The 21,963-nt window shown below is 38.0% G+C and overlaps 1 long non-coding RNA gene across 1 annotated transcript; it reads left to right on the top strand.

Moving 5' to 3' along the window:
• The first annotated feature begins 8,545 nt into the window (after nucleotides 1-8,545).
• Nucleotides 8,546-14,906, top strand: LOC128871636 (uncharacterized). The gene is made up of 2 exons (XR_008456053.1): nucleotides 8,546-14,097; nucleotides 14,357-14,906. It is a non-coding gene; the product is annotated as an uncharacterized LOC128871636 (long non-coding RNA).
• The last annotated feature ends 7,057 nt before the right edge of the window (nucleotides 14,907-21,963 follow it).

Here is a 21,963-nt window from a genome sequence, read left to right on the forward strand (position 1 = left end):
AAGGAGAAGGGAAGAGAAGACGGAGCTTTGAATTAAAGGAGCATGACCATGCACTTACGACCACTTACGACGTCATTGACTGTGGCTAATTTACATTCGTAATTAGCCGCTTCAAGCTGCTGATGATCTTCGCCAGATGTATGATATTTAAGCCCGCCGTATTCGCAGGTATAGCGAACAAATGAGAGCCCAGATGTCTAAATCTTTACCCGAGTCTGACCGCATGGACACCTAGCGGACAATATCCGGTAAGGATACCCATCAAATTCGAGAGCTGTGGCCTTATTAGCCTTAGAAGCTCCCACGACCGCCCCCGATCTACTCAGCGCACGCTGAGTTGACGCGAGACGCATTTTTTCAGCAGCAGGCCACAGATTCTCAAAAGAACCCCATTTCTCTCATTTTACGATGAAACTGTCTCCTGGGTTCCCTGTCTAGCCAACTCATCAGCCCAGCAGTTTCCCTCTATGCCGCTGTGACTGGAAACCCAAATGAGACTGCTATCAAAGTATTCGGATGCAATCGAGAGTGAAGCCAGGCATTCCCCGACTAATTTCGAATGCACAAACAACGAGCCCAAGGCCCTTATTGCCAGTCCACTTCTTAATTGCGGCTACCTCGGCTTGGAAAACACTGCAGTGGTTCGGAAGTCTAAATTAGAGGTTGCTGGGGAGCTCTTCGCAGAATACTACCCCATCTACTCTTCCGTCCAACTTCGAGCCATCCGTGAATATGTTTGCCATGCCTTGCCTCCAAAAGTTGCACCACGCCCGCTCATCCCTTGAGGGAATTTGAATGGGAAAAATTCCGCTCGGACCTAGCGTGGGTGCACAATGATCGATCAACGATGATCATTTGAGCTAACACAGTTTCTTTCAAGAACTTTATTCAACCTTTCTTCTATCAAAGTAGTTAAACACAGGCGGTTTCACTGCTCGAAGCACTGTTTTATTTCGGTAAGCAGAAAATAATAACCTAATAAGTTAAATCTGAACTATAGCGAAGTTATGCGAACTCACTGTTGTGTAGGATATCGCATCATGATTCTTGTGAAGGGCCTGCAAGAAGGGTATGCAAGAAAAAGCACGTTTCGAGACCAGTTTTCCTTTTTACTATATGACTTTAATGACACCCTTTTGGTTTTCTGAATGTACAATTTTAAGATTTTATTCAAAGAAATACGACAGATAAGAGTTTCTTATAAATATTAAATTTTTTTTTTTTTTTTTGATTTTTGGCTTGTGAGGTAGGGTTCAAAATGCCGTCGCACTTAGAGCTACCCTCGTCTACTGAGTTGAGTGTTGAGTGGTGTGCCCACTAAAACAATACCTCCTCCTATTCACCCACGTCTGGATGTACCATATTTGTAGCCCACTTCATGCTCGTCTTCTTATGTCCCTCTGTATGAGGCTTCGCTTTGTTGTGCTGTGTCGAGATTTATCTAATTTTTTTGGAATACGTCTTCAATACATCTTTTAACCGCATTCTAGCTGCCCTCGCGTTCAAGCATTTCACGTGTTTCTTCTTCTCCCACGCGTCCATTCGTACCTGGGCGATGAGGTCGACGGGCATATCCCCGCTAATCACAAAGACTGCAGCGCCTGAGCCAGTGCGGTAGGCTGAATCAACTCTGAGTGCCGCTGTTCAGTTTGCGCTTGGTTTTGATAGTTAGGGCAACTACCCATGCCTCGCTGCCATAAAAGAGTTTTGAGTTTGTGGCTCGAAAAATGATACTGGAAGATTAAATGCGAAGAAGGCTTATTGTGGGTTCAACTGAAAAAGGGAAATGGTTAGGTATTATTTATGTTCTCTATATATAAATATTTCCCGTTGTTCCGAGGACGAACAAAGGGCCTTAACAAACAAGTTAAAGTTAGGTTTATTTAACGCAATAAATTTGATTTGTCTCCATGAACGGCCTGCTTGTAGCGTTTCTACTTCAACTAGTCGCCTACACGTGTGCGATGTTCTTCCGCGTCTGCGACTTGCTTATAGACACCAGTCTAAGACAGGTTTTGCAATAACTCCATGAGTCTTCTGAAGTGTAAGCCCAATCCATTTCCATTTTCGTTGTCGAATTTCGAGATGAACAGGAACCTGCTTCCTCATACTCCAGAGATCAGTGTTGGGGACGGTATGTCGCACTTTGTCATGTTCCAAGCCTGGCATCCATACAAAACGCCTGGATATATGCGACATACTCTAAAATCCATCTTCTTTAGTGATTTGGAATTATATTTTCAGTGAAGAACCTGGCCCAGTGCATTTCAATGAGGAAAAAATTCGCCTGGGCCCGTAGATTGCGGTGCTAAGCAATGTACTGGTACTATAGCATAATTTCATGGCACATCATTCAGACAACAACTTACACATTTTCATGGAAGGCGGTGTACCTCGCCTCGTTCAGACGAGGCAGTCTTTAGTCGACTAAATACGCTAAAGAAAGCAATAAAAATATGTGGGAAAAACATAACGAATTTTGAGAAATTGTAAAGAAGGAAGAATTGTACGCCTAAAGGAATAAGTGATTTGTTGAAGAATAAAGGAGAGCTTATCAAATGTGAAATAAATAAAAATATCTTTAAAAACTTGCCCTCAAACTCAATTTTTTGACAACCTTACTAGTTATTGATAATCAAAGTTTTTTTTTCTTATCGTTCGTAATTCATTCCACAGATACTTTATAGCGCAGTATTTTACCGTAATTTTCACATTTTTCTTTATAAACAATGCCAAGAAAGAATAGCCAACAACTTTCTAGTCAATACTGACGCCTAAAAGTCTTCGTGGTGCTTAGAAAGACTCGCCTCCATTAAAAATTTTTTTCATATATTTAGCCCTATTCGCGCTATACAGTTTTGAAAACTACCGCGAACACCAGAGGCGTTGCTGATTCGGAGGAGGTGTGAGCATTCTGTGAGCAGACATACTAAAATCATTATAGATTACGTTCAAATTGTTTGAAAATGATATCAACAGGACTTACTTTCCTTTTTCAAAAGGAAAGTTTTTCGACTTTATCGATAATATCCTAGAATGCCACTTTAACCCTTCATTGGACACCAGATTCTGTTCAGACAGGCTTTTCGACTTTGGGCGTGAATTTAACATAATTTTTTTATAGCTAACGACTTGAGCTTTCAGGTAAAAATTTAATTTTCTATCGATTTATGGATGTAACCTTTTTAAAAGGATCCTCGAAAAGGACGGAAAAAAGGTCAGACTTGGGTGTCCAATCGAATGTTTTCAAAAAGGTGTCCAACGCAGGGGTTAATCGCTTAAATATACTATTACCACTTATAAACTCCCGGTTTTCTTGCGCAAAAGTTCTCGTAAACAGGTGATATCTGTGTCATAAGGATTGGTGGTAGTTTTCCTGGCGTAAAGAGGAACTTAATCACTTCACGAAACTAAATATTATCCATAGTTGATTATTTGCATTTATCTTACTTATTCTGCCATTTTTAGAAGGTTAATGAACCTCAAATGACTGAAAAACTAGTATAATAAACGCGCATAATTATACAAAGTCGCCAAGGAGTCTCCAATCCCCGCATCCTGTGTAATTTTTGACCTCCCCTCATGTCATTTGAAATACCTGGAATCGACAACATGATTAAGACATAGGTGTTCTAAGCGTGTGCAAGTGATCTCAGCTAGCTGTTTCCAATTAATAAAATCATTATTTGTTTTTATTGCTACACATGTCGAAACATGCCAATGAACGAACAAAAATTACGCCATTTTAGTAAATAACCAACCAATGCAACAATGTGGTGCAAAATGCATTCTTTCGCCACCCAGCTTTCCCACTTTCGCACGCATACCCCATGTCGGCTTCTAACCGCTAGTCGCTTTCTATCACCAAAGCGCGCTCACGTGTTTTTACCTCAGTCACATAGTTACACCTACATACAGCTGACAACCAGTGAGTCAAATGCAAACACTTTATGCTGTATTTTGTATTTTAGTTATATGTACGTACAAACGAGTACACATACATACATACATTAATTTTTGCATTTTCGCTTTGTTATTGTTATTTGTTTTCTGCTGGCTATAGCGGCTTTTCTGTGCACACATGCTTTTTTGCGCCAGCGCGCTCTCAATTTCGCTCTATAGCACAACTCGCTGTTCGGTTACTCTTTCTCTCTGTCTCTCTCTCTCATACACCACATTTAATGGTTAACCGTTATTTTTCTTCGACGGAGCATACTTTGAGGCTTGAATGATGCGCTAATGCGGGCGTATGCTCTTCGATTTTCACCCTCAAATTGATGAATTCGTAGCATTTTTGGCAACTCTCTATAAAATTTGTGTAACGTGTGACAAAAGGCCAAACAAAAAAAAAAAATAACAAAAACAAAACAATGGCAGAAATGTGCGCAAGACATTTTCGAGAAGAAAGCTTTCGTTGGTATATTCTTTCGAACGGGCGCAATGATTGTTTTATTGAATGTGTTTGAAATTTTGTGCGAAGGCAATGTGGTGACTGAAATGTATGTATGTGATTAATTTTTCAATTGAAAGTGTACTTAATTAATTTAGCGAAATTTATTGCATGTGAACAAAAGCCAAGAACGCTGCAAATATAATGATTTAATGATGAAGCAGCTGATTGGCTACTCATTTGCGTAATAACTGTTAAGAAAGTAAATATTTACTCCGTTAGCCAAGCGGCAATTAAGGCCCTAGACTCAATTACGGTGCACTCGAAACTGGTCAGGGAATGCCTGGTTGCACTTTCGATTGCATCCGAATTCTTTGCCATAAAGCTAATCTGGGTATCTGGGTCTGGGTCATAGCGCCATTGGGGGAAACTGCGAGGCGCACGACAACCTGTGCTCTATCCTGGAACGATGGGCTTCGCGTAAACTCAGCGAGCACTGGGCAAGTACACAAACTTATAAGGTCACGAAATCCTTCTGGCTACTTCTGGAGGGATATTCTAAGGATGACCACACCTCAGCTCTCAAATTTCGTGAGTGTTCTTAAGGGGCACTATCCGCGAGGTATGCATGTCGTGAGACTGGAATTACTTCGAGTCGTAAAATTTCAGCTAAAGATCTTAGCCTCCTTCAGTTTTAGTCTCCCTAAAACAGGTAAACTGAAGAGAAAGTGCTAAAATGATTTCACATCGCCATTCTTCAGCCAGCCGCTGCTGAAGGCACATGAAGTTATATTGACTAACAGTGTCTGTTTCATATTCCCATCACTATCGTGGGCAGAAAGACCTCGCGACCTTCTATGTGAGTGTTTTCGCGTGCTGAGAACTTACTCGTAGTAGGCCAAACATAGCCTGCTAATTAGCGATACAGTTTACTGCAAAGCCTCTGCGAGCAGGTATCCATTTAAGCTTCATAGCGAAGTATTCAGATACGATCGGAAACGAATTCTGATATTACCCGATTTATTCCTTTTTTATATTTTTGAAATCGAACGGTTCTTACTAAGAGCAGGACTCCACTCAAAATTTGCGTGTTATAAGACTCAGGCTAATATATTAACTTATAACTCATGAATATTCCCTGATATCTGCTATTCTCATTTGGCTTATGAAGTAAATATTCGACTAGTCGACTACTAAAAAATCATAAGAGCTCTATTTTGTTTGATAGGCCGCGAGTCTAGTAAATTACCACAGGCTGTAATCGGCCTACCAGGTACTAACTAGTAAAATATTCAAATAAATACTAAGAGCGAAGATAATAACTCACATATCTTATCATATCATTTCTCGAATCTCCTGGCATGCAACACCAAATGATACAAAAAGTTCTTTTCTAATAGCGGTCGCCTCTCGTCAGCCAATGGCAAACCTTCTGCCATGGGAAAGCTCCTTATAGAAAACCATCTGCCGTTTGGGGTCATCTTAAAACTATAGCTCCCTCCATTTCTGGAAGAACACCAAAGACGCACACCACAAATGGGAGGAGTAGGTAATGCCGGTAATAGAGGAAAATAACATCAGGCAAACGACCACCACGCTTACAGGACAATATCCTTTTCACGAAATTTTCCATAACCGAATTGCAAAGTGGCTGCCCTATGTCCTCGATAGCCTCACGAATTCCGTCTTTGAGGTCTTGAATTGACCCTGAGCTGTTGCCGTAGACCTTCTCTTTTACGTGGCCCCAAAGAAAAAAGTCTCAAGGTGTTAAATCACAGTGGCCAATTGTGATCACCTCTTCGAGAGATAACACGGTCCGGAAACTTTTCCCGTAAAAGATCAATGGTTTCGTTGCTTGTGTGGCACGTAGCACCATCTTGTTGAAAATAAACGTTGTCCAGATCAATACCATCCAATTCCGGCCATAAAAAACCGTTCAAAATAACACCTGTTATTGGAAAACCCTTTACTTCAAGTTACATTTAATACTATTTTGTTCATACTCGTAGTGATGAACTTTCAGCTCAGTGACTTCTTAAGCGATTTTAGCTGAGTTCAAAAAATCGTAAGTGTCGATCCCGTGTCGTAATTCGGCCATCCGGAAACAGAAATTTTGAATGACTTGTTGGAGGACTTCGGTCGGTTTGTCGTGAATGACTTTAGGAATGTTGGCTTCCAATACCTCAATCGAAGCTGGCTTATCCACAAAACATTTAGACTTTACATATCACCACAAATTAAAGTCCAAAGGTGTGATATCACTCGATCTTGGTGGCCAAACCATTGGTCGGAGATGAGAGATAAATTGCTCATCGAAACGACGACGCAGTAAATCCATGGTTCATGGGCTGTATGCCAGGTTATGCTGTTTTGTTGGAACCAAATCGGGCTTCAATTTCTGGCAGCCGGCATCAAAAAGTCGATAGCGCTCGCCATTCACTGTTACATTGGCGCCAGCCTCGTCTTTGAAGAAATATCTGCCGTTGATTCCTCCAGCCGATAGGCCGCACCAGACGATTATTTTCTATGGATGTAATAACTGTTCTTGAATGGTTTCGGGCTACTATTCAGCTATTCACCTCATCGCTGAACACCATAAATTGGCTCGAGCGCGTGTTGAACTCTGTTCACAGAGCGTCGACTTTCGTAATACAATTTTACGATTTGTAAACTTTGTTGAGGCGTAAGTCTTTCCATGATAAAATGGCAATAAATATGGAAAAAAAGTATGTATTTAGTTTGTCAGTAGTCACGCACGACCTGTCAAAAACAAACCCTATTCGAAAAAGTACCTTCAATCTGATTACCCTTTTAGATACCGCAACGTAGACTTTTAGAGCTGACGCGTTGTATTTATTCGTGCGCCATTATGTAGTGAAGGGGATCGCTTTAGTTGCTGACCCTGTATAAATCGATTTCAGAATCTTTCTAACGAACACTCAAGAGTTGGCTCAACAGTTGCGTTCGCTGTTCATGTTACTATGCCGCACAATAGGACGGGCATAATAAGATACTGAGGAGCCTCGTTTGTGCTCGTCGGGAGAGGACTTTAATGCTTTCCATGCTTTCTTGTAGGTAGGCGAAATGGATGAAGTACCACTCTCGCATTTCCGAAGTAGCACTAAAGCGACGTTCTGAATTACGTAGAGTTCATAGGACTTCTTTAATCCTCCGTTTACTGTATGGAGCTAAAGAGTTTTTGCAACAGCACACGAAGAAATGGAGCTCCATCTCTTCTGCGCTTTCCTGAGAAATAAGTTGTGCAATTCCCCAGTCAGGGTGACGCCGATGATTGGGTAGGACGTCTCTGAGACGAATTGAGTTCCCTTCCTGGCAAGCTCATTAGTAATTGCATTTCCCTCTATACTCCTATGTCCTGGAACCCAGCTCAGGGAAATTTTACCTGCACACCCAAGAGATTTGAACTACTCCTCACAAGAGTTGACTAGTTTTGATGTGCACCATGGCGTCGTCAGAGCCTAGATCGCGGCTTAACTATCGGAAAAAATGTTAATATTTCCCGCGCTTGCCCACGTTCCGTAAGCAGTTTGCATGCCTGCAGGATTGCAAAGACTTCTGCCTGAAAAACACTAGCAGTATTCGGCAATTTTAAGGAGGTAGATAGATTGACTGATTTAGAAAAAGGTCCTGCTCCGACTGCCGATTCTATCTTGGAGCCGTCAGTGAGGTATGCTTTTTTGTATTGTAACCTTTTTTCTTTCATATTCAACAGGTTCGAGTCTACGTGTCCTTGTGATTGTATTTGAGCCATGAAAAAAGCTCCTCATTAAAAACATCTGCCGTTCGGAGTCGGCTTAAAACTGTAGGCCACTCCATTTTTGGATCAAGAGGAGCTCGGCCAAACACCTGACAGAAGTGTATGCGTCATTTATTTATTTATTCAACTGGCATGTATTAGTTTTACCTGGTAACGCGTTTCTGTAATGATTTTACCAGGTTTCGGGGGCTCTCAGTACACCATACCAAGCTGAACCCACCGGGTGTTTCGAATTTCGTGCCTTAAATGTTTGATTTGCTGGCGCTAAATCACCACAATTTTCGCTTTAGGTTATCGTCATTTACCAGTGCTGACATTCTGTTCGTTAAATAACGTTTTTCACCGTCCTTGGGCTTCAATTCGTGCGCCATCCAATTTTTCTGTGTGGATTAATCCCACGCCGGAATAATTCTTGTTGCATTTGACATGGATTTTCATCGAATGTTGCCACTAATTTTGCACCTACGTAGTATTTCATTTATCTCGGACTCTCCTTGCCTTTTATAGTGAAATCACCAATTCTATGGCATTAAAACCATTAGCGAAGCGCTGTTTTACTAACAGGGGCCTCTCCTCAAATTTAGGCAATCATTGAAAGCAAACGCATTTTTAAAGCAAACGACAATGCTTCACTTCAATGATACTTATTTGGCTCATATCGTTCTTCAACTTCAATAGAGTCATAATAAAAAAAAGTTTTTCTTTTAGCTAAGTATGCAGTAGTTACCACAAACTTTTCTTCTTTGCTCTGTAAAAAATGCATGGGAATATCCATTAAGTATCTCATTAGATGAAAATAGGTCTTTACTTTTACTTAGGGATGCATAGTAAACTGGAAACTTTGAAGCCATTTTTCTCGACCTTTAGGTTTTTTCAGCTATGCCACCATTGAAGTAAATGAGCGGCATCCGCTTGACGTAGCACAAACGTGACGCCCTTCTTCTCAAATGGAAGTGATGATGAGTTGTTTCCTAATGTCTGAGTTTACCGCGTAACGTTTCTTAACTTCAATTTTTGGCACGCACTTATGGTTGGTGTCATCTATTGCACTCAATATTTACAGAATAATCTAGCCGGCTTACCCTACGTATACGTAATCAATGGCACGTGCATTGCTCCGCGTCACGCATACGCAGTGTACGCCGAAATAAAGTTTCACAAGCATAGCTTTTATTGAAATTTTCTGCTGCTTCAGCAACGAAATTTTATAACGTCAACGTGAAAATGCAAAAATTCGTAAAATGTTGAAATGTAAATGAACTCAAAAGTTTATTTATATACTCGAACATTTGGTTCAGCGAAACAAAGAATAAAAGAGAACAAAAACATGCGACCGAGAGAAAAAGCGAGGGAGAGAGTGAGCGAGCGAGCGAGCGAGAGAAAACTCTGAAAATAAGCTGCGGGAAAAGCGCCAAGTGCCATACGAAAAAGCATCATGCCAAGTAGCTATGCATTGGCAACGCGCAAGAGAGGAGAGGCCAGCAAGTTAATAGACATTTTCCCATACCTGTCATGTCTTCTGTCTTCTCGAACGAAGAGTGGAACATTATTTGCGAATGCTAATGTATTGCAGCTGTTCGAAGCCAGCACACAGAAGCTACTACAAGAATTATTTCTGTGAAAAAATAAAATATTTTCAAAACAAAAAAGTCTGTGGTCTGTGAATTGTTGAAAATTTTAAAAATTTTCCGCGAAGTGTGACTAATTTTCGGTTGGTCTTGTTTGAGAATTTGGTTGCGCTGAAAAATTTGATTATTAGTTAACTTCGCATAGGGTGTGTGAATATTTGTGAATGTGCACCAGTTTTACAAGTTTCAGTTCTTGCTGATAGTTCGTTTAAGGAAAACGTCAAACTCTGATGAATTTAGCAAGTTAAGGGAAAAAACGATTGCCAAAAGCAGCAAAGTTCACAGAAGATTGCATAAAGTGTTTGCAAAATTTACTCTGCAACGATTTTTTAACAGCCAACAAAAGCATATTCTTGTTTAGGTGTGCGTTTTGCGTCTGCGTATGTGTGTGTGCGCACGTAGGGCCAACTGAAAGATGTGCTGCAATGCGCTGCACTTAGTTTCCGGTGCTGCACTGTACCAGCAAAGGCAACAGCAATAGCAGCTGCAGCAGCAGTAGCAGTAGTAGTGGCAGTGGCACATAGCAATTTCGTCGGCGCGTGCCAGAAAATTCAGCAACATAAAAAAAGACACCTCGGTGAATAAACGCCGCAAAGCAAAGCAACGCAACGCAGCGGAAACCTAACACAAAATCAATAGTCGCAGTAACTACCAAGTGGCAGCAGTGTTAGTGGCAAAATTACGTTCTGAGTTTGTGTTCTAACTGGCTTTTGACTGCAAGGCAGGAAAACTCGCGAAAATTCTGAAGCGCTGCTGTGGTGGTATTAGTGAAATTTTTATAAAATTAAGAAAATGTGATAAGAAGCGAAAGAAAAGAGCGTTTAAATGAAAAACCAAGTTCACAAAAATGTGAAATAATTTAAAATATGGTTTCGGTTTAGAGGAAATTGTGCAAAAGTTAAAAATGAAAATGGTTGAAATTTTCAAGAAACCAAAAATTAAAAAATAAATAAAAGAAAAACAGTGCGCGTGGTATAACTTTCGGACTTGAAGGTGCAAAAATATTCAAAACAAAACTTCACTTTTCAACAGTACTTTGCTAAAACCGATAAATAATTACTAGATGCTTAACTTAGTACAGTAGAGTCCGGGTAGAGTGAACTAAACTTGTTCCCTCTTAAGATTGTTGATAGAACGCAAATCAGGAATTGGGAGTTTCTTTAACTTAATCCACTCAATTCAAATATTTGTATAATTTGAAATTTGTTTCCCCCAAAAAGTGTTTTATATTTCTTCGTATCTTTTTTGTTTAAGACACCTCTTTCCAGCAGTCGCTGTAGCCGAATGGGTTGGTGGGTGACTACTATATTATTTGTAAGTGTGTAGGTTCGAATCTCCGCTCATGAAACACCAAATGGTAGAAGAAGCCAAATAAGGGGTGCAGCCAAATTTTAATTTTTCTTCCACAAAAAAAGTAAAAAATAAAAAAAGTTTAAAACGTTGAATAAAAAAATAAGAAACACACATGAGAGGTGTTCTTCAAAAAAAAAAAAAAAAAAAAAAAAATCTTGTATTTGAATAACTTTTTTACCAATATTTACTAAATTAAAAAAAGTTAAAAAAAAATTGTTGAAAAAAATGTCAAAAAGAAAATTACAACATTTTTAAAACAATTTGCACAAAATCAATCATCATTAAAAAAACTTTTATTTGAATAACTTTTTTACCAATATTTAAAAAATTACAAAAAAGTTAAAAAAATTGTTGCAAAAAAATGTTGAAAAGAAAATTATAACAATTTTAAAACAATATGCACAAAATCAATCATCATTAAAAAAATCTTGTATTTGAATAACTTTTTTACCAATATTTAAAAAATTAAAAAAAAGTTAAAAAAAAACTTTTTGGAAAAAAATGTTGAAAGGAAAATTATAAAAAATTTGAAACATTTTGCGCAAAATTAGTCATCATTAATAAATTTTGTATTTGAATAACTTTTTTACTAAATAAAAAAATTATTTTGATGATGTAATCTTTATTTTGATCTTTTCGCGCTCCATTGCATGTCTGTTTTCTCAGAAGTCTATCTATTTCACAAGTGTTAATTATGATTGACGCACGACGCTAAAATTATAAATCTTCCGATCTCTCTCTCTCTCTTTTTGCCTTGTCCCTATTTTGTTTTATGTATATTTTATTAATTATTTCTTTAAGATTTTTCAAGTTTCGCCTTACTTAAAAAATCTGGATTAAAACTGGTATCCAGGCCGCTTTAAGGCTTTTCTGAAACTCCGTGACTGAATTATCTTTATGTATAAACATAAATGTGTCATTCGGTACCATTTTGTAGTCTAATGATGAGTTCCCCTCTTTAATTTCCGCTATTAACCTTTCCATTTTGCTGTCTTTAACGAGCTGTATCCTTACTGCTGATCACGGACCGTATCATAGCTGAGTCAAGATGGTTCCTTCACACGTTGTACAATACAGTTACTGTTAAATTTTTCATGAGATCTTCTCCGTATAAATGTATTGGTATTGTCTTGAAAAATTTGTGTGGATGACTCATGTGAGAGTGAAACCTACCATACGATTTTAATAAAAAAAATTATTTTAATTTTTAATGGTTTCAGGCTTCAGCATTTTGAAAGGACGACAGCATTTCAAATGAAACTCCGCAAGTCTGGTCGCAGCGTTACTTCCGGCTGCTTTACCACATCATCTTCTTAAGTTTTTAGAATAATCTGCCTATGTTTTCGACGGTTTTCTTAGTTATGTAGGTTAGGTTAGGTTAGGTTAGGTTATGGTGGTGCAGGTCCGTTATGGCACCACTGTGTAACAGAGGAACCTCAGTGTTTATTCATCATGGAACCATTTAGGCGCTCTTATGAAGCGTAGGATAGGTTTTATCACAACACTGGATAGTTCCGTAAGAGAGTCAAAATAGTGTTTTCCTAATAACCTTACATTACTGTTAGCTAAAACTGGACAATTACAACGGAAGTGTTGTACTGTTTCTTCTTCTTCCTCGTCTCTACAACTTCTGCAGTATTCATGAGAGCTATTCGCTTTTGAGAGGTTGAGCAATTCTCCTGACCTTTTTTTTTGCGACCAAATGAGACTGGTTGTAACACAAGTATATTATTTATCTGAAAAAAAAAATATTTTGTGTTTTTGGTTTACTTATTTTATTCAGCTTTAAATTGTTCTCCAGCTCTCAGTTGTTTTTAAATAATTGAAACACTGGCCTACTATTTCACGCTGGGAATATTTACGGCAATTTAACATCGTAAAAATCTCCGCTGGTTTCGTTTTTGTAAGGCCTGCCAACTTTCCGATATTTTTTGGGCTAAAATTGTTTTCAATCAAACAAAGTGTTAGTGTGAAAAACTCAAAGCAAATAAAACATAGGCATAGAAGAGAAAAGTAAAATTATAATCAAAATATATTTTTACTTTTAATAATTTTGCATTTCCAAAAAAAAAAAACAGTATGTTTTTGCAGTCAAATAAACTGTTCACACAAGCAAAGCAAAATAAATAAAAAGTAAGAAAAATAATAAAGCGATAAAACAGCAAAATGATAGAAAAAGTTTTTTTAATAGTGGTAGCCCCTTCGCGAGCAATAGCAAACACCCGAGTGTATTTCTGCCATGAAAAAGCTTTATGAGGAGTTTAGGAGGAGAATAAAAATATATCTGCCTTTCGGATACGGCTTTAAACTGTGGGTCCCTCCATTTGTGGAACAACATAAAGACGCACGCCACAAATGGGAGGAGCTCGGCCAAACACCTAACAGAAGTGCAAGCGCCAATTATTTATTTATTTTTTTAATGCAATATTTTCATTTAAAAAAAAAATTTTATTTATTTATTTGTTTATATAAATAGTACATAGTAAGACTAAGGTCTTTTAATAGTACTTCAACAATATTATAAGCAACTGGAATATTTTTAACATACAAGTTTCTTAATCTAAATTTTACACCAGTTCATTTACGAATTAATCCAATATATTTAACTTAACTATAATAATAAGAAGAAAAGAAGCAATAGGAAAAGAAAAGAAGGATTTAGAGAAGAAAGAACAAAAGTAGTAATTAGAGAATTTAGAGAGAAGTTTAATGCCCTAATTTAATGCAATCAAACACTTTTAAAGTAATTATAGACTTGTGCCTTGAAGTTAAATCTATTAAGTCCAGCCTTCACAGTGTCGGGTAATGAGTTCCACACTTTAACAGCGTTAATGAAAAATAATCTAGATGATGGTAGGTAATTAAATTTTGGAACGATGAAATTGTTGTGTCTGCGAGACCTTACTGGTATCAACTTCTCTGTCAGATAAGCCGGAGACTTGAATAATGTAAGTTTGCATAAAAATATGCAATTTCTAGCAGACAAATAACTATTAAGGCAACATCCCAGTAACCTTGATCGCCGTGCAGAGATGTTTATAAAAAAAAAATTTAAAACTAATAATATATTAATAATTTAAATAAAAAAAACCACCTTAAAAAACTAATAGAAAAATGTTATACAAAATAATATTGAAAATGATATTTTATTTCCAATAATATTGCGTCTTCAATGAAATTTTTGATTTTGTTTTTATTTTTTCGAAGGCAAAGCAAAACTAAAAAAGTGAAACAAAAAAATATTAAAGGCGATTAGCTGCTGATTAAAGATTTGTGTTAAGTTTTAAAACAAATTACAAAAAAATCAGAAAATTGAAAAATAATAAAAATAAAGTGAAATTTGATATACTTCTATTAAAATAAAATTTCAAGAGAGAAAAATAAAGTGAAAAAATTGCAAGCCAATTTCACCTGTAATTTTAAAATGCTTACTATTTAATCTGCTATTTATTGCTGAAGCACAAAAAAGTTACTAAGTGTATTCAAAAAATTGTAATCCGCGCGAATTACTGCAAAGTAATTAAAAAAAAATAAAAAAGAGAAGGAGTGGGAAATTTAAATTTCCACGTTCATTAATTGTTCTTACTTTTGCCGTGCAGCTTAATTAACTAACGCGGATTGACGCGTGTCAAGTCGAGTGCAACGCTTTTCTCCCCCTCGCGCGCTCGGGTTGGTAAAAAAAAAACAAAAATAAAATACAAAGTAAAGAAGTATTTTTACGCCGCCTGCTTAAAATAAAAAGCAGCAACAGCAAAACTCGTAAAAAACAACAACAAAAAAAGGCGTAAAACCGTCGATTCAGACAATTTTCAGTTTCCCGCCGCCGCCACCGACAGTGTGGCAGTCAACAAATCGTAGCGGTGAGTATTACCCGTCGATGTCACATAATTTCACACATCCATACATGGATACACACACACACAAGTACATAATATATTTAGCATATTATTTAGTGCCAAGCGCTTTGCATTACCGTTGCCTGTTGATTAGTTTAGAAATGGTATGTCATAAATTAGAATATATTGAGGAATGGTGTGTCGTAAATTTTGTTCCCTCCGAAAAATGCAGACGCTCAGCTTAGCTATCCAGTCCAATATCTTATTTGCTTGAATTAGCCTTAAATAATATCTGTCACTTCGTATTATGTTAAATATATATTTTAGGTAGAGAACGCGCGCAAATGAGAGAAGGTGCAAAATGTCCGATAAAAACCATTCTCGGGCCCAAAATAAAACGTCAAATAACTGGAAGCTGTTAAATTTATTTTTACGCACTTGAAAGTGAATTTTAATTTCGGTGTACTTAAAAATTTAAATTGTGAAACTGATAGTGAACGGAATAAGCTTCAAAAGAGGATGGCCACTGAAGAAATTAAAAAAAAACTTTGTTTTTTGGTTAAAATATGCCCAAATATAGGGTGGGCCATGTAAAATTTGCTTTTCGAATCGGCTATAAAAAAAACTAATCAATATTTTTTCTAACTTTTTTTTTTATTTTGAAAATTGAACATTGTCATTTATGAATGAAAAATAATATCGTTCAAATGACTGCCACGACCGGCTTTACAGTAGGCCATTCGATCAACCCAATTTTTAAGCACATTTTCGATATTTTGGGCTCCAATTTCATGAATGGCAACTTCGATGTTTTAAAGCATCAATCGTCTCCGGATGGTTCGCATAGCATTTGTCCTTAACGGCTCCCCACAAAAAATAGTCCAACGAGCTTAAATCACAGCTCCGAGGCGGCCAATTGATATCGGAATTTCGGCTGATTATTCGGTTTTCAAAAACGGTAGCCAAAAGTTCGAGTGTAACTTTGGCAGTGTGACAAGTTGCACCGTCCTGTTGAAACCAAATGTCGTCCATGTCATCCTCTTCAATTTTTGGAAACAACTCGTTGAGCATGTGACGGTAACGCTCGCCATTTACTGTAACCGCGGCTCCTCGCTCATTTTCGAAAAAAAAAAATGGCCCGATGATGCCGCCATACCAAAAACCGCACTAAACAGTGACTCGTTGTGGATGCATTTGCTTCTCTACAGTAACGTGTGGATTTTCTGAGCCCCAAATCCGACAATTCTGCTTATTGACGTAGCCACCGATGTGAAAATCAGAAAAGAAGAAGAAGACTCACCACTTTGGAAATAGGTTTTCAATATTTCCCAATTTTATTAAAGCGTATAGCGTCCCATTTCGTAAATGTCAAACCTTTAAGTAAATTATGAACACATTTGCCATGTCATTTGTGTTACCATTCTCTAAAAGCAAACGCTATATGGCCCACCCTGTACAAGGGTTCCCTTTCTTCCAACCCGATTGCCTTTGCGAAGCGACATGTGATGCGCAATAATGCGATATTTTTAACAAAAACTTTGATATTTTTTAGTATAAACTCATATCTAAACCTACACATATGACTTCTTATTTATAAACTTTATTTGTTCTTTTTTTCAGTGAGTTGAAAAATTCATTTCGCCCAAAAGATGGAATTACATAGAATAGGTTAGGTTATGGTGGTGGTCGGTCTGCGCGACCAACTCACTTACAGTTCCGTTGTGATACCACTCTGTTGCACGGGAACCCCATTTACTTTCCTTCGTGGAAGCATTTTGTGGCTTTTATGAAACGTAGAATTGATGCCAACCCCACGTCAGACAGCTCTGTAAGAGTTTTTGAAAAAGTTTTTACCTAGACAACCTGCTCTGATTTTAGCTAAGGCTGGACAATTACAAAGGAAGTGCTCAACTGTTGCTTACTCTTCCTCATCTCTACAACTTCTGCAATATTCATGGTAGAAAACTCCTAGTCTCGAGGAATGCCTGCCAAATAGTCAATGACCGGTTGTACATGCCACGACCTTCGAGATATCATCTCTTGAGAGACTAAGCAATTCCTTTGTCCTTTTGTTGTTTATTTGCGACCATAGTAGCCTAGCTGTTACACACGTGCCTTCATCTCTCCATGACCTATTGACCTGTTGTTTTTGATTATTAGTTTATTGGTGGCCAAAGATACCGCAATGGTACTTTTATCACTGAGCAGTTAAAGAGCAATACCTTTCCTGGCTAGTTCATCAGCTTTACAGTTTCCCTCAATATCTCTATGCCCCGGAACCCAAATAAGGCTGACCTTGAATACGTCACTAATATCATTTAGGACCGCCCGGCATTCTTGTGCAACCTTCGATCTTAGTGTAGGTGCATTCATTGGTTTAATGGCCGCCTGGCTACCCGAGAATATATTTATAGTCGTTTTTGTTACGTCATGCCTATTTAGATATGTAGCCACTTCGTTTATAGTTAGAACCTCTGCCTGATAGACGCTGCAGTAGTTTGGTAGTCGGACGGATAATTCCAGTCCTAATTCCTTCGGAAATACTCCATAGTCAACCTTATCGTTTAGCTTGGAAGCATCTGCATAAAAATTTAATTCCCCCTTCTCCATGGCCTTGGTGTCTGCCACTCCCTTCTTGACGGTATACTCGTCTTGAAGAGACTGTCGAAGGTGAGTCTAGGAATAGAGTAGTATACGAGTATTTCTTGTTTGGATGGAATTAATCGTAGAAATTTTCGTGCAATGATTTATTATGATTTTTGACGTGGATTATCGAGATAAAAGTGCATTGATCAACTTTACACATGGGCTGAAAAGTCCCGGGGCTAACACATAGATGGCACTAGTTTTATTGCATTCATCTCTTTTTCAGTTATTACTAACCTTAAAAAGACAGCTGTTAAAATTTCATGACATTCTATTCATTAGTTCGTGCGCTAAGAGTGACGCTACTTTTGTTATTTTCAAAACAATGACTGAGAAAATAATTTCGTGTTTTAATTTCTCGCTGCTTTTTGATGGGGAAAAACACCACAGCGAGGCAATGGCTTCAAAAGTGTTATGGGGACTGCGCTTTATCAAAAACAACCATAAATCGATGGTTTGCTGACTTCAAACGTGGCCGTAGAGACACCGATGATGCACAATGCAGTCGACGTCCAAAAAAATCCACAAAGTCATTTTGAATGATCGAAAAGTGAAGTTGCGTGAGTTAGCTGACATCCGAAAGATATCAAAAGAACGGGTTGACTTTATGTTGCATGAGCATTTGACTATGAGAAAGCGCTGTTCAAAGTGGGTCCGCGTTTGCTCACTGTTGACCAAAAGCAAAAACGTGTTGATGATTCTGAGCAGTGTTTGGCCTCGGTATTTTGAGGTGTGCGTGGTATTATATTCATCGACTATCTCGAAAAGTGCAGGCAATGGCAAACCTCCAAGTGTATTTCTGCCATGAAAAAGCTCCTCATAAAAATATCTGCCGTTCGGAGTCGGTTTGAAACTGTAGGTCCCTCCATTTGTGGAACAATATCAATACGAACACTACAAATAGGAGGAGGAGCTCGGCCAAACACCCAAAAAGGGTGTACACGCCAATTATATATATATATATAAATATTATATATTCTATATCTCGAAAAGGGCAATACCATCAACAGGGCATATTATATAGCGTTACTGGAACGTTTAAATGTCCGTGCCACAAGTCAATCAAAACAATGTCAAAACTACATGAATTAAACTTCGAATTGCTCCCATTGTATTCGCTAGATTTGGCTGCTAGCGACTACTGGCTGTTCGCAGACCTAAAAGAATTGGCCGCCGGCAAGAAATTTCGCTCGCATGAAGAGGTTGTCGAAACTCTCTGATATGAACTGAGGCAAAAGATAAGTCGTTCTACAAAAGTGGTATTGAAATGTTAGAGTGGCCCTGGAATTGTGTTGTTCTTGATGGAAATTATGTTGATGAGTAAAGCTAATTTTGACCAAAAAATAGAAACCGTGCTTTCTTTGTTGGGCCCGGTACCTTTCAGTCCATTTAGTGCTAGTCGAAGAATCCCAAAGAAAAGAGTATTCAGTTTTCTCGACATAAAATCTTAACAGCGCGATTGCGCTGCTTCGGACTTGAACGGTTAATTTCATTTGTAGCTCACTTGAACAACATTTTCCATAGTGAACACACCCTTGTATACAAAGGAAGTATCCTGGTAGAAATAAATAGTGGCCATCTCCTTGCGTTTACTTACGAAACCTTCTTCTTCCACGTAAGAAGCATCACAATTTCACTGTTTCTTAGCCTCAGCAGTCTCGATATACAACCAAGTTTCGTACACAGACACGAGCTTGAACAACTTGTGATTTATTTTGCACGCAATTCAAAGAGCTTACAACTTCCGACCAATTTCGGTGCAATACAGTCTCGGTACTACCACAAGAAGCTCTATCGATGTGAGAATCCAATTTACGTGGGCGGAAGTTATCAAAAACGTTAAAACAATTAATTCCGGAATCTTTATTGTAAAATCCGTTCATGGGTATTGTAAGCTTAACAAAATGGAACGCGTTCGTTATCATTGGCTTTAAATGGCTTAAATTGTTACCATTGACGTCAATCTTTGTGGAATTTTACAGCCAAAAGCAGGCGTCATAGGAATCTATGAAATAGGGGCAACTTATTGTGCATTATTTCAAAGTTGTAAATTTCCAAACAGAAGTTTTGTGAGCACAACACAACTTTCATTGAATAAAGGGAAAATAAAACGAATGAGAAAGATTTTTCTAGTAGCTGTCAATTCTGCCTGAAAAGGCTTCTCATAAAATTCGTTTACCATTCAGAGGCGGCGCAAAAGTGTAGGTGCCTCCGTAGGCGAACAAAGGATATATGCGCCAATTACCCGTATATGTGTGTATAAATGTATATTTATGAGTATTTATGTGTGTGTGCACTACGGTTGTATGCCTGTGTTTGTTAGTACTCTTATTTGCGTGATTGTTATCAAAGTTGCATAGCAGCGAGTTGTGCAACCTTGAAGATGAAACATAAATTGATTTTTATTTTTTTTTTGTTTTTTACGAATACATACACACATAAGTTTTGTAGATGAGCAAACACGATAAAATTGTATGAAATGTGCAAATATGTATGTATGTGTAAAACTTTTCTGTAAGCCAAATACGTTTACCTTTAGTGCCCTCAAAAGCCAATCCGTGGCAATAAAATTTTTTATATAAAATACAAATATTTCGTTATCCTTAATGTATTTAATACTAATACTAATAAAAATATGCCTATGTCCATATGTATGTACGCAAGTGTCAGGGTTGTTATTTGACGCTAAGCGCCATTGACTTGAATCGAATGAATGAACGAAGAATAAGTAAAAAGCATAAAGAAATTACGTTTCTCAAAGTCCATATAAAGCAGTTCCTCAAGCTGCCAGATTATAGAGAAATGTGTAGGCAGCGTAGGGGGGATGATTTTTATTAACTTGTTGCCTACCACCACGCAAACGCTAGCCAAGCAGTAAAGGCAACTGGCACCGAACTACTCATTTTAGCGAGCGAGAATGGAGAGTAAAATTTCAAGGTCATGCAACGTCTTGGGCATTTTCGTTCCGCGAGAGGGAACAAAGATATAACGTAGAGGAAAAGGAGAGGGAGAGAGAGCTATACCTTATATATATTTTAGATACACTTTAGGCTATTTTTCCTGAGTTTTTCCTTGTATTTGCTAATTTGTAGTGAGAAATAACACTGCTTACTGTTTGATGGAAGGAAATATATTCTTAGCGTTATATTTCTTGGTGCCTACTGTTTTGGGCGTTTTTTGGTTCCAATTTTTTAGGCGTTTTTTTTTTGCTGCCTACTTTTTGGCGCTTGTTTCCGTTTCCTGGCTAGTGCGCGTGCGTACTATAAAGTGCTATCCATTCTGGCGTCTTATTTATTGGTATTGCCTTGCGGTAATTTGTGCCGTTGCTGCGGTCCTGGAATCGCTGCGTTTGTGCGGGTGATAAACGCTCGGACTAGTGCGCGTTGTTGCCACGGCTTGTGTCCGGCATTTACATACACCGGTCGACTCTTCTCCGTTTTTTGTAAATTTTGTCTATTTGTATTCTCTGCACATGTTGTGAATTTATTTAGATATACATATATTCTTTCTCTCTCTCTCTCTCTCTCTCTCATTCTCTCTCGGGCCTCTCCCTCTTTCCTTGTCTGCCTTGAAAGTTTCACTTCCGTTATGTGTACTACGCTACACGCACTGTTTGTTTTTTTTAGTAAATCTAGAAACTCAAGACTTCTTACAGACTACGGCAAAAATACTTAACGCTAATGGTTGATACATATCTAAATAATTTCTTCTTTTGTAAGCAATCATAGTAATAAAATGTTCATTAGTTTTAATACAAATGTGATTAATAATTATTTCTTCTTTTTTACATTTGTCAATTTTACATTTTACAATTGTCGCTGCTTCCACCAACTGACCGACTGCCCAATAGTACTTGATGCTGTCCACTCTCTTATGTTACGTAGCCAAGACATTTGCTTCCTTCCAATTCCTCGTTTGCCTTCGATTTTACCTTGCAAAATCAGTTGCAACAACTCATATTTAGGACCACACATATGTAATAAGACCAAAATATGCGGTTTGGCGGCGCTTTATCGTTGATTATAATTCCACGCCCATAGCACTACATCTCAAACTTCCTGATTTATTCATACTCGTAACCTTTAGTACCCATGCCTCCGCACCGTACAACAAAACAGACCAAACGCAACATTTACGGTACCGAAGACGTAATTTTATGTTCAGGCTTTTATTGGAAAGAACTTTCCTGTGATTGAAGAAAACTTCCCTCGCTGCTTCAATCCAACAGCAAATTTCTCTGTCATTTGTCCATGTTTCGCTAAGCCAACATCCTAGGTACTTAAATCGGGATACTCTTTGGATCGGATTGTCATATACATAAATGTTCGAATT

This window comes from Anastrepha ludens, chromosome 2, assembly GCF_028408465.1.
Source record: "Anastrepha ludens isolate Willacy chromosome 2, idAnaLude1.1, whole genome shotgun sequence".
NCBI lineage: Eukaryota > Metazoa > Arthropoda > Insecta > Diptera > Tephritidae > Anastrepha > Anastrepha ludens.